The sequence below is a fragment of the Anopheles coustani genome, chromosome 2 (assembly GCF_943734705.1).
Source record: "Anopheles coustani chromosome 2, idAnoCousDA_361_x.2, whole genome shotgun sequence".
NCBI lineage: Eukaryota > Metazoa > Arthropoda > Insecta > Diptera > Culicidae > Anopheles > Anopheles coustani.
Window position 1 is genome coordinate 17,975,846 of NC_071289.1, and position 14,164 is coordinate 17,990,009.

At 44.2% G+C, this 14,164-nt stretch overlaps 1 non-coding gene across 1 annotated transcript; it reads left to right on the forward strand.

Annotated features, from left to right (window-relative positions):
- The first annotated feature begins 13,383 nt into the window (after positions 1–13,383).
- Trnaa-ugc (transfer RNA alanine (anticodon UGC)) lies at positions 13,384–13,455 on the forward strand. Its single transcript has one exon. It is a non-coding gene; the product is annotated as a tRNA-Ala (tRNA).
- The last annotated feature ends 709 nt before the right edge of the window (positions 13,456–14,164 follow it).

Genomic DNA, 14,164 nt, shown 5'->3' on the forward strand with positions numbered 1-14,164 from the left:
CATCTCGCTCTTGCCCATTGAATTCCCTATCTCCACCCGAAGCTAGTGATGGTAGGGAATCTCCGGCCCCGAAGGGAGATATCGAAAATGTGGAATACCGGGCATAATAATCGTTGAATTATTGCTCGGCGCGAGTGTTTTCGAGGGAGGCCAATCGGGAGGTGCTAATTGCCGCATTGAGAGCACTCGTAAGTACTCGTTTTCCGATCGATTGTGCAAAATAAAAATCCCGTGGCACGACAGAACCGTGAGTGAAACCGGGTGACAGGTTTCCAACCTGCCCCGGCTGGATTCTGGTTTTGCATAATCATTTTTATTTTATTTCATCACTTCATTCGCCGGGCGTCGTAAATTATTTAACGTTTATCCTTGAACCTGCTCGTGGTTTGCAGGCCAGTTTGAAGCTCGCAAATATTGTTGTTGGCTAAAACTGTAGCCGTTTTTGTAACTTACGAAACTTTGATCCTTACGCGTCGGTTAAGAATTCACATCATTAAGGTCTCATAAAATAAAGTGCTGTAGATGGTTCGATACGCGTTCGTAGCAACAAATGTTCTGCGCTCATCTTTTGGAAAATCGCAAACCCTCCCCGCACACGTGGTGGTGGGGAATTTGTGAAACAAGCCTTTGGCTAATCTTACTGACAGCATCGGGCAAGCGTACGCCCCATTAAGCGCCTTTTCGTCATATTTTACTGCATTCAAATCATCCCGAAACCCCCTGTCCCCTAGGGAACCGAGAGAAAGATCGTATCCCGGCGGGACGAAAGATAAGCGCACTCAAGCCAATTAAGATGTTTGTCACTGAAGTATGCCGGCTGCATGTGCAAGGGTTGGTTTTTTTTTCTGAGGAGCCATCACCTCCGTGGAGGTGAAGATGCCGAGCGCAGAAAGGGCATTCCTTGAGTATGCAGCAGATGATGCATTCCTGAAAACGAAGGATTACGATACATGTTTGTTGAGGGCCAAGAATTTAATGTTGTCCGGTTTCTTGAAAACTATTCAGCTGTTATCTTTATTTGGAATTTAGAGACGGACGAGCATATTTTAAACTGTTTTAATATACTCTTTGTTTGATCGAAACTAACTTATTCGAACAGAAGAGAAAAAAATGGCAACGTACTTATTTTACCCAAAAATTTATGAACGAAATTCAGTGTCTGATTCGTTTGATATAAAATTTTTATTTTGTTTTTTTTTATCCTGTAATTCATAAATTTATTTTGTCACTGTAACGTTGTTTTGTAACCCATAGTTAAAAGTTGAGTAGAAACTAGCTTTGTTAGACTAGTATTTTAAAAGAAGCAAAATAAAAAAATCAGAACTAAAAACACTTGTAAATTTATGACGAAGTTTTGCACAACACATTTTCCGGTATCATCAAAGCATATTACGGAACTATTTAAAAAATGTGGTGACATATAAAGCAACGAGAAAGAGATGCAGCCTCTGCAAAACATCATAATTTACATTGTTAGAAAATGTGATGACAGAACAAACATCACGCCGTTCTAAGGACGAATGCAAGGCAACCAGCAGACAACTTGATGAATGTGGATAACTTTACCGGTTTGCCCATCGTATTTCCGCGTGCAGCATTTGAGGTGTAATTCAAATTCCTTTCGGGGGTATATTGTTTCCGACGCTTGTCTTTTTTTCGGGTTTCGGTTTTGTTTCCCTGCTCAACGTTCTTCACTTAACTATAACGCCCGAACCTACCGCATCTGGGAATCGCAGATAGCCGTGTCGGTGTCGGAACACTCAAAGCCCTGCGAGCGACATGAAAACACGCATGTTTTCCAGTTGTTCGCGGTTTTGTCACGCGGAGATTACGGGCGAACAATTGAAACTTGCACGCGCGGGATTTTTGCTGTCCCGTGATCGTCACCGCGACTTGGTCGGGTAAAATCTCTGATTACGCGGAATTCCTGCGAGCGCACATGAAATAAAGTCGCAACCGACTGGCGAGGAGTTGTTGTTGCCATTCCATTTTAGTTGTCGCTTCGCGGAGGTCTCCAGATTTTGGCCAAAACGTGTGAGGTTCGTGAGAGTGGCATGGAAGTTTTCCTTACCTTCACCGAGAGTTTGACAGAGATGTCCATTTTGAAATGTTTTCTATTCCGTTTTCTCTGAGGGTCATTTTTCCAAGATATCGCCAACGAAGCTAGAAGAGCGTGTGAGAAAGAAAAGTCTTTTATGATCCGATTTTGGCAGATCATTGGTCTAAAACCACAAGTACACCGGAGGTCCTACATCGAGGCTTTTTTCCCCCGGTGCGATGTTCCCCAAAAACACGATGCAAATTAGTCACTTCGCCTTTACCAGAATGTGCATTGCAGGATGCCATCGTTTTCCCTCCCAGTCGGTGGCCATAATTTGACCAGTGTAAGACAAGCGTATAATCGCAAATTGTGGAAGCAAATCGTCGTCGTCGTCGTCGTCGTCGTGGACGTCGTGGGCTGCCTGGAATTAAAAAAGCTGTAACTTTCAGCTAAACATCGCCAATATCGCCATAACTTTCGCCACTTCCACTTCCCCAAACCGCAGCCCGCGCGAACGGTGCCGTCGGAGTTTGAACGAATCGTCGTATTTATTTGAGCCCGTTTGCGGTTATTTGGTTGAAAAATTAGCTTTTAAAAGCTTTCATAAGTGTGTTTCGGTGTTGTCGTTTTCGGAGGGTTTTTTTTTCTTTTCGCCTTCGAAACCGCGCGCGTGTATGTGCGTGTGAGTGGAGGACTTTTGTTTTTTGTTTGTCGCTGCTCCAATCTCGAGTTGGTGTGTTGTTGTATTTTTTTTTTTTGGGTGGCCAAGACAGGCCGGGACAGGGGGTTGGGGTGTGCTGTTGTGCTGGCAAGTACAAGTATCGAAAGTATCAAATTTCACCACTCATATTAAATGGAGGAATTTATATACGCAACCACGGGACGGCATGTTACACCGGAGCGTGTGGTGTTCTTTTGGTTGGCTTTATTGTTGCCGTTGTTTGTTGTATTTGTTGTTGTTGCTGCCCTCGTTGGGCAAAGGGAAGGGATGGGCCGGGAAACAACCCTCGCCTCGGGTGGTTCCTCTCGGCACGGCAGGAAGGCAGGCAGGTTGCATGAGGAACAGAAGGTCGCCACGAACCAACGCGATGCAGTTGACAAACGCACACACAAATATTGTGGATAAAAAACAGAACAATAAAAAAAAAAGTAAAAACGGGAAACTCACACACGACGCGACGTGGATGGTGTACATGGTCGAACTTTTGTCCACCGCGATGCTAATTGAAGTTGACTTTGACGACCTTGTCGGTGGAAAGGGGAGGACGGGGGTTGAGGGGCGGCAATGGGGTGTGCGAAGGGCAGTTGAAGTGTGGCCAAAGTTTCCGCGAATGATATCGAAACCCAAACCCGCGGACGATTGCATGGCGTGCGGGGGGTTGCAATGCAACATTTTTGTAAGACCGGCAAAGGTCAATGGGGTTTTGGAATGTATCACTCAATATTAAACTTTAAGGTAAGTATAACAAAAGCTTTGTCACTGTAACGCAAAAAATCAGAAAAAATCAAACACATAAAATAATGAAAGCTGAAACTTTTTCGTACAGTAAAGCAGATATTTGTAAAGGAATAAAGAACAAGCGGTATTAAAGATATTTACTTACAATTTCCTGTGATTTTACTTACAACAATCAAATGATGATACGTTAAAATCCTTTTCGAAGGATACTGATTTTCACAATTTTAAGGAATTCTCTTGTATTTACCTATAAACGCTAATGCAAACCTGTGTAAAATCCAAAATCAAAATATAATATTTAGTTTTGTTTTAATTCGTGACTTCAACTACTATACTAACTCAATAAGTTTACTGGCCTGCGTTCTTCGTTAAGCTTAGTACCATATACGTCTTATTAAATGAAGCTGAAAAGTTTAGTTCGAAACAAAGTTAAATTAAATTGAAATTAATTAAAACTGCAATGACAATTTCTTATCACATTTTGACCTTCGTAAACCAAACAAAAAATGAACAAAAGCTAGAAAACGGCAGCTGTAACATGGTGAGGAGTTGCAAAGTTCTAATATTAACATAGAAAAGATCTGGAAATGGAGAAAATGAAGTAAGCTTTTAACGAAAAATGCCCCTTCACTTATCTTGGTACGAATACTCACAACATGTTTCACTTGAGTTAAAATGAAACGAACACCCGATTAAAACATTGGAGATTATATTTGTTTTGTTTCGACACAAAATTTCAATCATAAGCAAGTACATCAAAGATATTAAAGTTTTATTTTTTTACTTTTTTTACACGTTTCAACAATTTGTTGTAAGCTTAGTTTTTATAATATGTGATCATTGTTGTACCTTTTTCGATCGTCGTTAACTAAGAAAATCATGCATTAAAAAAAAACAAAGTAGGCTTTACCTTCGTACTTCCTTTTGTCGTTACAAAAAACACAATTTTGTTCGCGTCCTTCGCATCAGCAGATAACACACACGCACGGAGCGAACGTACGGAACGGAATCGGAAAACAATATTTTTCACTTATTAGGCATATAAATCCGTAATGTGAAACGGGCCTCCGATGCAGTTTGCGCCCGTCCGAGGACAAAGCCCAAAAAACCGCAACGGGCGGACCATCGTAGGCCCGAAACATTTCGGCACCCACGGGCTCGATTTATCATTCCGCGTCAATTGGGACCAAAATAATGCCACGGTAAGTGTGTGTGTGTGTGTGTGCCTCTGGATGGTGTGTAATATGTTATGGGTCCCTTATCCTGGCGGGTGCGTGAACGTGTGATGTATTCAGTTACAACGCATTATGATAATTAAATGCCTAACGCCATCGCGGGCGACAGTTTGAATCAATAAGCGATCGGCGGGGAGTTGGGAGGGAAGATGAAGGTAGGCAGCGGGTTGGGGAAGAAATGTCGATGGCACAACCGACCGATCGGAACACCAACGCCCTCGGCTGGCCAATGGCGAAAAAAAAATACGGTCCGAGGAGGGAACCTCGAACATAATTAAGTGCTTTGCTGATAAGATTATCTCGTCGTTGCGTTGCGGGTTTGGAACCCGTCGTTTTTCGGTTTTCTTCCCGACCTCGGGTGGGACGCCGGCGGAGGCCCATGTTTGGGGTGTCGGGGGTTCGATCGGTTCGGTGTTTTCCTACTCCTATTCCTGTCGCTACCTGTCGAAGGACCCACCCGGTGAGCGTGATGACATGTGTTGGTCGACCGATGATCTCACCCTTTGTGGCGTTATCGAAATTGTTTTCACGGGTTTGCTTGTCTGCGTAGAGCTTTAGGTGGGCTTTACAAGAAAGAAAAACACGAGTAAGCACACCCCGACCTTAAAAGGATGATAGACGAAGGCTGGAACTGCATTCCGGTCGGTTCGTTGTTGATCGGACGAAAATTAACTTGTACCGAGCGTGTTCGTGAACACGCACCAGGGAAACGTCTTCCCTCCCGTCAAAGTTCACAGGTCACCTGGCAGCGCATCCATTCCATCCTTCCCGCGGAAGGGGTGGGCCCCGAAATGGAAAACGGAGGGGGCCAAGATTAATTCTCTATTGTGCTGCGAAAATTGTTGTGAACCACGATCTCGACGCTTTTGTTTTAACCCACTCACTTGGCGTTTGGCGTTCGATGGTCGGACAAAAGAATAAAACTAAACAAAAGCCGTGCCACAGGAACGGCGCAAAGGGTGGCAAAGCATTCCATGTTCGATTTTATGTTACTTAACAACAGGGTTTCCCGCGCAGGGTTCCCATGTTCCGAGGCATTCTTCCGTTCCGGGTTTGGGTTGGGTTTTGAGAACAGGAAACAGGCGCCTCGGGACAGGCGAGAAGAATGTTCGTGCCCGTGTTCGGAGACCGTCTTGGTGGGGCCCTAGCCCTCCTTCCCTTCCCGCTATACTAGTAATACGTCCTAAAAATACATTCCTGACGCAAAAGAACCTTCCGTCGCCGCTCGGAAGGGTAATAATCAATCGACGCCAATAGGGTACTTCCGGGGGGAGAGGTGTCACGGGGTGATGGAGATTGTTTCAAGGGGAGGAGGAGGGAGGTTGGAGATGCCTTCACTGACGTTCGGGAACCTTCACCCAGTGGAACCCGTTTCGCTTTGAATGAATTTGCACTCGGGCGGGATCCGGCGAGGGAGGATTTGTTCGGACGGATATTTGGCCGCGTTCGCTTAGGCGCTGGTGAATGAATGAACAACATCCTAGTAGAACACTGGGAGGATGGGGGAGGGATGCCGTGGACCGCTCGCTGTTCTCCATCCTTCTACGACTACCGCTTCCTCGAGTCGACGCGAGATCGATCAGTATATTTTTATTATTTGCTCATTTATCCCGCAGATATCGACGGGCTGTGACCTATTGCTCATTCATGTATGTGTGTATGTGTGTGCACCGGTGTGTAGGAGTGCCACCCGAGGTAGACAACAATTCGTCCCACCAGCAACGGGGGTTGAACTTTGGTGACCCGCGAGTATTTTATTTTTACAGCCACGAACAGTTGTAAAATGTTTGCAGCTTGTTGTTTTCTCCCTCTCCCTCACTCTCTTTCCTTCTCTCTCCCTGACCCGAGGGCGTTGGGGAGGAATAAAACATCTCGACAACACCCCGAGACGATCCCGGGTGGATAGAGTTCTTCGACAAACCACCCCCGGTTCCCCATTTCCCTCGAAAACATGCTGGGTTGGAAGCTTAAGTGCATCGTTTATGGGAAGCCGCACCCAGTGCGCCGTCCGGTGCCGGTTGTCTTGGTTGCGGGTCAAGCGGGTGATGACGGACGTCACTCGGGGCGCACAGGGGGTGCAATTGAAACATTCAATTAAACTTGCACCGATCGGTCGGCCGGTGGAATGCGATTTCCATTTTACGGCCGCCCGGAACGTAGGAAGAGATCCGGTGATCCGTTTGTGTGCATTCGGTAGCGGGTGCGAGTGTGCGGGAAAATTAAAATAGGAAAAAAAACAGAAAGAAAAAACGTGCAAAAAAAACGACACATTCATCGTCAGCACCAGTCAGTCGTTTATAGCAGTTAATAATTTTAAATTATTCATTACACACCGCCAATGCCAGGCAAATATTGGCCAATTCGCTTCACCGGCGGCACATTCGACACGCTGGAATGAATTGCAATTGTGAGGGTGTTTTATCCCTCATGTTCGGTTGGTTTTTTTACGATAAATTTTATATGCACCTCACTACAGATAAACCACCGTCGGAACGTCGGGTTAGTCGTGAATAAGCCGAGATGCAAATAAAATGACCGAGCATTTATTGAAACCGATTTGTAGGCATTTGAGTGAAGTGCCATTATGCCGGCTAATGAGGATTTTAGAAATCTACGCGGAAGAAAATCATTTTATTGCATTACAGCTTAACGCACGCTTTATGAGAGGAAATAAAGATGATCTAATCGTGCAATAGGAAACTAAATCGTTTCAATTAAAGATATAGAGACGTGGTTTGATGAGTATGTTAAGAAATTTAGATTATGGGAATTGCATTTTAATGAATAAGTTTATTTTAACGGTGAGGACCATTGGACAATTTTTTCGTTTTTTGTACAAACATTATTTTTATGACCTGATCATGTTTTCTTCAAATGCTATTTTGATTGAGTTTTCGAGATTGTAAGCAGAGATTTGTTCGGAAAGAAAAAACATAAAAAAGATGTTTATTATTATCATTAAGATTAGCAAGAGCTGAAATTGTATTATATAACCTAATGCATTTTAAAATATTCAGTAACATTTTTCAACTTACCTTCTCGAATTGTTTCATACTCTCTTCGAATACTTCATTTAAAAAAGGAAATGAAAAGGAACACTTCTTTTGTCACAAAAATATGACAAAAACACAAAAATAAACAACTATGATGTAATTAAAACGAAGAAACGGTGCTTCGTTAATTGCCTCAATTTATTTTAACATTTATAAACAGATTAAAAGCAACATACTTAATGAAGATATTCTCAACGAAAAAGTTCCTTTTCTCGTTTGATTATATTTTTTTAATTTTCTGTCCCTTCTTTTATTTATCATCCTGACCAGAATTCATTAGAAATAATTTCAATTTGTTTGCTTCGTACGAGAATTCGTTATGTCTTTCTATTCTACCCTACAAGAGCCTCGTTTTTCATTGAACCATTCCGATCGCGCTTCGGTTTCGGGTGGTCAGCGATGATTAACTTCTCACCGATCGTTTGGCGGCATCCGTCAAAACCTCAGCGTGCTTCAGCAATTCCAGTTCCGATTGCTCTTGCGGTCCAGAATGGTACAAACTTGCGACCACCGGCGAATTGAATCCACCCCCCCTTTGGGTCCCCCGGAGCGTGGAACGACCATCGTTTACAGCAACAGAGCGTTACGTTAAAGCCGCTTAAGTCAATAACTCTTTTCTCGCACCTAAACAGAGCACCTTCCGCATCGTTTTGTGCGATCGATTGCTCGGTCGTTGATCATGCGTCTGAATGAAACTGTATCGTCCTGCCTCGTCCCCAGTTCCGTGTGGGAATTGCTGTGGCATGATTTAGTCTCCCCCCCTGAAACCCTCCTCCGACATCAACTGCGTCAGCATCGATTTCCGAGCATTCGAAAAGCAGACCTCGTTGTAACTCATCCCCGCGACGAGCGTGTGATTAATGACCGCCCGGAACGGCGGCGATCGTCGACGATCGGCGGATCGAACCGTTTGTCGAATTCATTCGGATTGCTTCACGGCCAGGATTCTCTCCCCGGAGCCCGATTAATGCGACCTGGGAGGGGAAATAAATAATTGCAGAAATAATTTCACTTTATGAGTGCGCAAAAAAAAAATGGTGAGGAGGGGGAGGGGGGAAAGCAAAATGCAAGCAGGCGCGTGCGCACATTTGCGTCCCGATTCGGGTTCACTTTTCCCGAACCCAAGACACATTGTGTGCGGACTTTCCGTTGCAAGGGAAATCGGATCGGATCGGTCACGTCCGATCGCGTGGTCCTACGCCCTCACTTCGATTTGAGCGAAAAAAAAAGCGAGAAAGGAAACAGAGGATCCTGACGCACACACACACACACACACCCACCCACTTTCGGACCCGTAAGTGCGCGATCGTGCGATCATAAATAACGCGTACCGAAATATGCTTCGAATACCGCGGAGGCAGCGGAGTCGGCCACTAAAAAGGCCGACATCACTTACAATCAATTTAAATCAAAATTTATAAATAAAAATATAAATTTCCCCCTCCAACAATGATGATAAATTAGCTCGCATTCATCAAGCGCGAACATCGGCCGAAGATCGTAGCCGTTAGAGGTGGAGAAGAACCGATCGAAACCTGGACGCAATTTGATGTTTGTCGAACTCGGTTCTTCGTCCTTTGGGAAGCGTTGCGTTGGTCCAAGCCGACCCTAATCGGGAAGGTGAAGGCGGATGAGCAATCTCTTCGGGTGTCGTCAGCGTTAAGCGACGAGCGTTTGCCAACGGAAACACATCTGGGTGGCAGATGAGTTTGCGGCGGCGAAAATGAACCGTCACAGGTTGTGGGAAACTCCACCACCGGGGATTTATTTCGGTAGAGTGAAAGACAACAAACCCTAGCGCGCAATGTGTTAAGCGTTTGTTTTTGTGAACCGAAAGTCACACGTCACCGATAACCACAACCTGTCGAACGCCCAACGAACCGGACCAAATAATCCCTTTCCGGTCGTGAACTGTTTGTTCCTGTTGACAGCTTTGCGACTTTGCGGTTCGATCGCCATCGGTGACGAGGACCGAGGATGGGTTTTCCTCTCCGAGTGTTTGTCTGTTTGCGTGCCTGTTTGTTTCAATTTCCGTAATCTGAAACAGACCGCACCGATTTGTTTCCTTTTGACGGCCCGGTTCCTACCATCTGGCGGGCGGTGGAAAAGGGGTGAAAAACTTACGCGACCCTGGGAAATCTTTCGAAAGTTTCCACCCGGCACACGCGCCACGTCTGAGGAGAGTTTGGTCCGTTTCTGTGTGTCAACCGATTGAACCGAAGCCGATGAGTTTTGTTTTGTTTGATTGTCCGGAGACAAACATCTTTAACGTAGCCGAACTTAAGCCCTCCCGAAAGGTGCGGCTAGTTTAGAGCTTAGGATGGTCCGAGTCGTGAATGGACAAACAAAGTGCTGCAAAGAGACCGTAAGCTCGTTCTAATCGGAGCCGTGCACATTTCCGGAAACGGGATGAACCTCAATGGTTGAAACTTTTCTTACGTGATCAACTACACTAATGGATGGATTGTGTTGTCATGTTTGTTTGTTTGACTGTTTTTCAATGTTTCACACTTGAACGCTGTTCGAAGGCAGGATGTTATTAATAGCCTCTAACGACGCGCTTCGGAACCGGAATACCGGAAATATCTAATCAAACAATTACATACTTGATTTTATTTAGAATTTCTGCCGTTCCCATAACAGTCATACTTTAAAATCGTCCCACAACCGTAGAACAGATGTTCAAAGTGGTGCCAGAGATAACAAAACGATTAGTTCTTCAAAGGATGTTTTGAACTATTTTCGTTCTGTACACGTAAAAAAAAAATCCAACATATTGATATTGCCTCAAACAGAGAGAGAAATTGGTTTTTTGAAAACACAAAACAAGCTCATAACGAGAAATGAGAAATTACAATAGGAAAACAAACGATTTCAAACTAGTAGGTGAATGATATTCTTCATAAAAGATACAAAAACCAACAAACAACAGATTTAAAAATATATAAATGTACGGAAGACTTCCGATTATCGGTGGTTGTTCTATAGTTTTGTACTATTTATTTTATTCCTACATTTTATTTATCTTCCCCCCCTAGAAAGAAAAACTTTCATAGCTTATATCAAAGGTTGTGCACAAAAAGCAACACTTTCTATGGAATCAACATGTTCAAGTGATGGTAAAACTATCCCAAGTTGATGCTGAATAGCTTCGTGAGAGTACTTGTATAAACTCATCTTCATATTGTTCCGCCCAATTGCAAAAGAATGAACACGATAAGTATCGAAAAAGGATCAAAGGGAAACCAATAGTCTAAAACCCGGCTTCACCGTGCGGGTAAAAAAACGAAACAAATCGGAAAGAATACAACACGAATTGACATGAACGCCCGAATGTCCGAAAAAAAAGTATCAAACGATCCTCGTCCAGTTAACGATGCAAGAATGGAAAGAAAAGGAACACGATGTTTCGAGAAAGAAAGAAACTCTTAGTCAAGGAACGCAAAAGAATCGTGACGAAATCGGACAGCCTCACGCTTGTCGCTGCCCGTCGTCTTAATTATAATAACAATCAATAAAATTGTATTATTCAAATTCACGTTCATCATTGATTTCCAATCAGCCCGTCGTTGAGGAAAGAAGCAGATGTGAGAAGGTAAAGTGGGGTGGTATGGGGTTCAAACAAGCGTGATGGTTTAAAAGGTGGTGGACTGCCGGGGAGGACGATGAAGGGATAGAAATATTCATGGAATTATGACTTTATCATAATAATAAAACTCCGAAACGAGAAAGAATTTTGATCTCTGTTTTGATTTCAGCTTTCATCTGCGGTATTCTTTCGCCTCATCGCGCCCCGGGAACGAGAAGGTACGGATTGGCAGGACGTCGGACCTCCGCCATTCTGCTGGAGCCGACGACCCGCCAGCTTTCAACTCCCGGACCGGAGGATTTCTAATTCAATTTCTCATTTCACGGTGTGGACGCTCGCTCCGGGCCGAGGGAAGCGATCTCCGGCGATCGCCCCGGCTCAAACCACATCAGTGGTGTAATCCATCTTAATCTCACCAGCATCTCGAGTTCTCGGGCTCGCGGGCGGGTGAGATATCCCCGACTCCCGTCCCGGCGTCACCCCACCCGGCTCTTATCGCACGAGACGTGTTGAAGACGATTAATCAGTCGTGATTTCAACAGGTCCGCACCTGGATTACCGGGCGAGCTGCGGGAGACACTGCGGGCACTCCTGGGTCCGGGCCTCCCTGGGGTCGGTGTAACACTTCCCAGGAGTTTTGGAGTCCGTGAAGTGGCCCGGGCCGGGCGGGATTGAATGGAATCTTGATAAGTCTCACATACATAATCCGGTCCGACTCGCGGCGCGCGGATCGTCGTCCGCGAAGGAGCTCACGAAGCCAGCCTACGTCACCCGGTCGGGGCGAGCTGGCCGCGCACAATGGGATGGACGATAGGATTATTAACTCATTACCCGTATTGTGTGGCAAATATTTATACACGGAACATAATCCGATTAGAGGCCGAGCGTTAAATTGTCAAATAATCGGTTTTGTCGTCAGGTCGCAAGCCGACGTCGTCTGGGAGGACCGAGCCCGGGGAGTCCGGCTGGGAGCTCCATTGTGGCACCGAGTGGAGCGTTTTTTCTTCTTTCTAGTGTCACGACGCTCAAAAGATTATGTTTCGGCTGTTAATGATCCGCCGGTGTTAACCGTTCCGTCCGGAAACTGTCGGTTGTCGTGTTTCGCGCGCGCGGCTTAATCATATCGGAACTCACAAGCTGAGCGGAGCTACAATCGGTTGCTATTTAACCGTAGCAAATTGCTTCTTTCTATTGTCTAATGGAGATCTAACGATGACGGTTAAGGATGTTTTTTCGGGTCAAAATGAAGTTATCAATTCCATCGAGTATCAATTAATCATTCCAAGCGTTGTGTGAGAAAAACTATTACCATTCTCAATTCTTATTTAAGAAGATTTTGGATCACTAAAGATTCTGCTTTAATCGATTACAATTTGATAACTTTTGTTAATTATTTATAAATAAAACTACGATTCTAATTTGACGTGTCAGTTACGTAACAGAAGTCAAAAGTTTAATTCTGATTTAAATCAATGTCATATTATTGTTAACATTACTATCATGGTTCATGGGTTCGACACCTCGAACTTTTTACATGAGATTGTTTTTTAAATGGGAATAACTAGGGTAGTTATCAGTAGTTTGGTTATCATTTCCACAATTTCCCAGAGGGTGCTTTTGAGTGTCATTTGGTTGATTTTTTGGAGCTTATCTAAATATTTCGTTTAAGAAATCAAGAGTTTTTTGGGTTAATTAGCGGTATGTCTCTTTTACAATGTTGGAATTTACTATAGCAATGTAGAAATAATCATTATAAAATTATTCTAATAATTTTCTCTCACTTCGCTGCTGTACTTTCATAAAAGAAACATTTAAATTTCTATCTTTTGCATGCTACACAAAGGTATGATTGTTTCTCTCGTCGTTTTATTTTGAACTTATACTTTGAACCAAAGTTTGATTTTGTTTTATTTGAGTTAAATTTTGCAAAATATGAAATGAATCAGTACAACATTATTATCTAACTATAACAATTTTGAAGGTATTTACCATTAGTATAACGTCATGGGGATATAGCTCAGTGGTAGAGCGTTCGCTTTGCATGTGAAAGGCCCCGGGATCGATCCCCGGTATCTCCAATAATAATTTTTATTTATTTTATTTTTCTTGTAATCAAATCTAAGGAGGCACATCTTGAGAAAAGTGTTTCGTCTTTTTCGTCTTCATAACAAAAATTCTTGTTTCATTTCATAATATAACTTGTGAACATATTTAGCTTTTGCAGGATTAGTCAGCCATCGCTATAATACCCTCAAGTCCTTTGGCGCGGACTGACCGCGAAACCTTTCCATTCTCTACGTGTGATTACCGGTGAGAACCGGTGTTTCCATTCCGCCGGTGCTCTTTTGACTAAGCGGCACTCCGACCAAGAGCACGTCCGCCGAACGCGAAGCGTTTCTAATTCCACGGCGCATGGAAAGTGTGAGAAAACCCCGGACCCGATCAATCGGGCACCGAAATGCCAGCTCAGCTTCTCCGTTGTTGTGTTGTTGTTGTTGGTGGTGGTGGTGATGCTGGCTGTTGTCGCGTTTTATTGTTAGTCTTTGGCGCAACTTCCTCCCCCGGCGTCCCTTCATTCCCAACCATCGACCGCCGAAAGGCGCATGTAAGTCAACATACACCGCGAGCGATTATGCTGATATGCGTAGATAATCGCTGAATGGGAGACGTCTCAATAGTCGTCTGAGTCGTCTCGAAGGCCAGCGCAAAAAAAAAAGAGGGCGCACATCCAGGACTGTGGCCATTGTGCGGGCGTTCGTTCGTTCGTTTAGGTTCGAACTCGGCGAA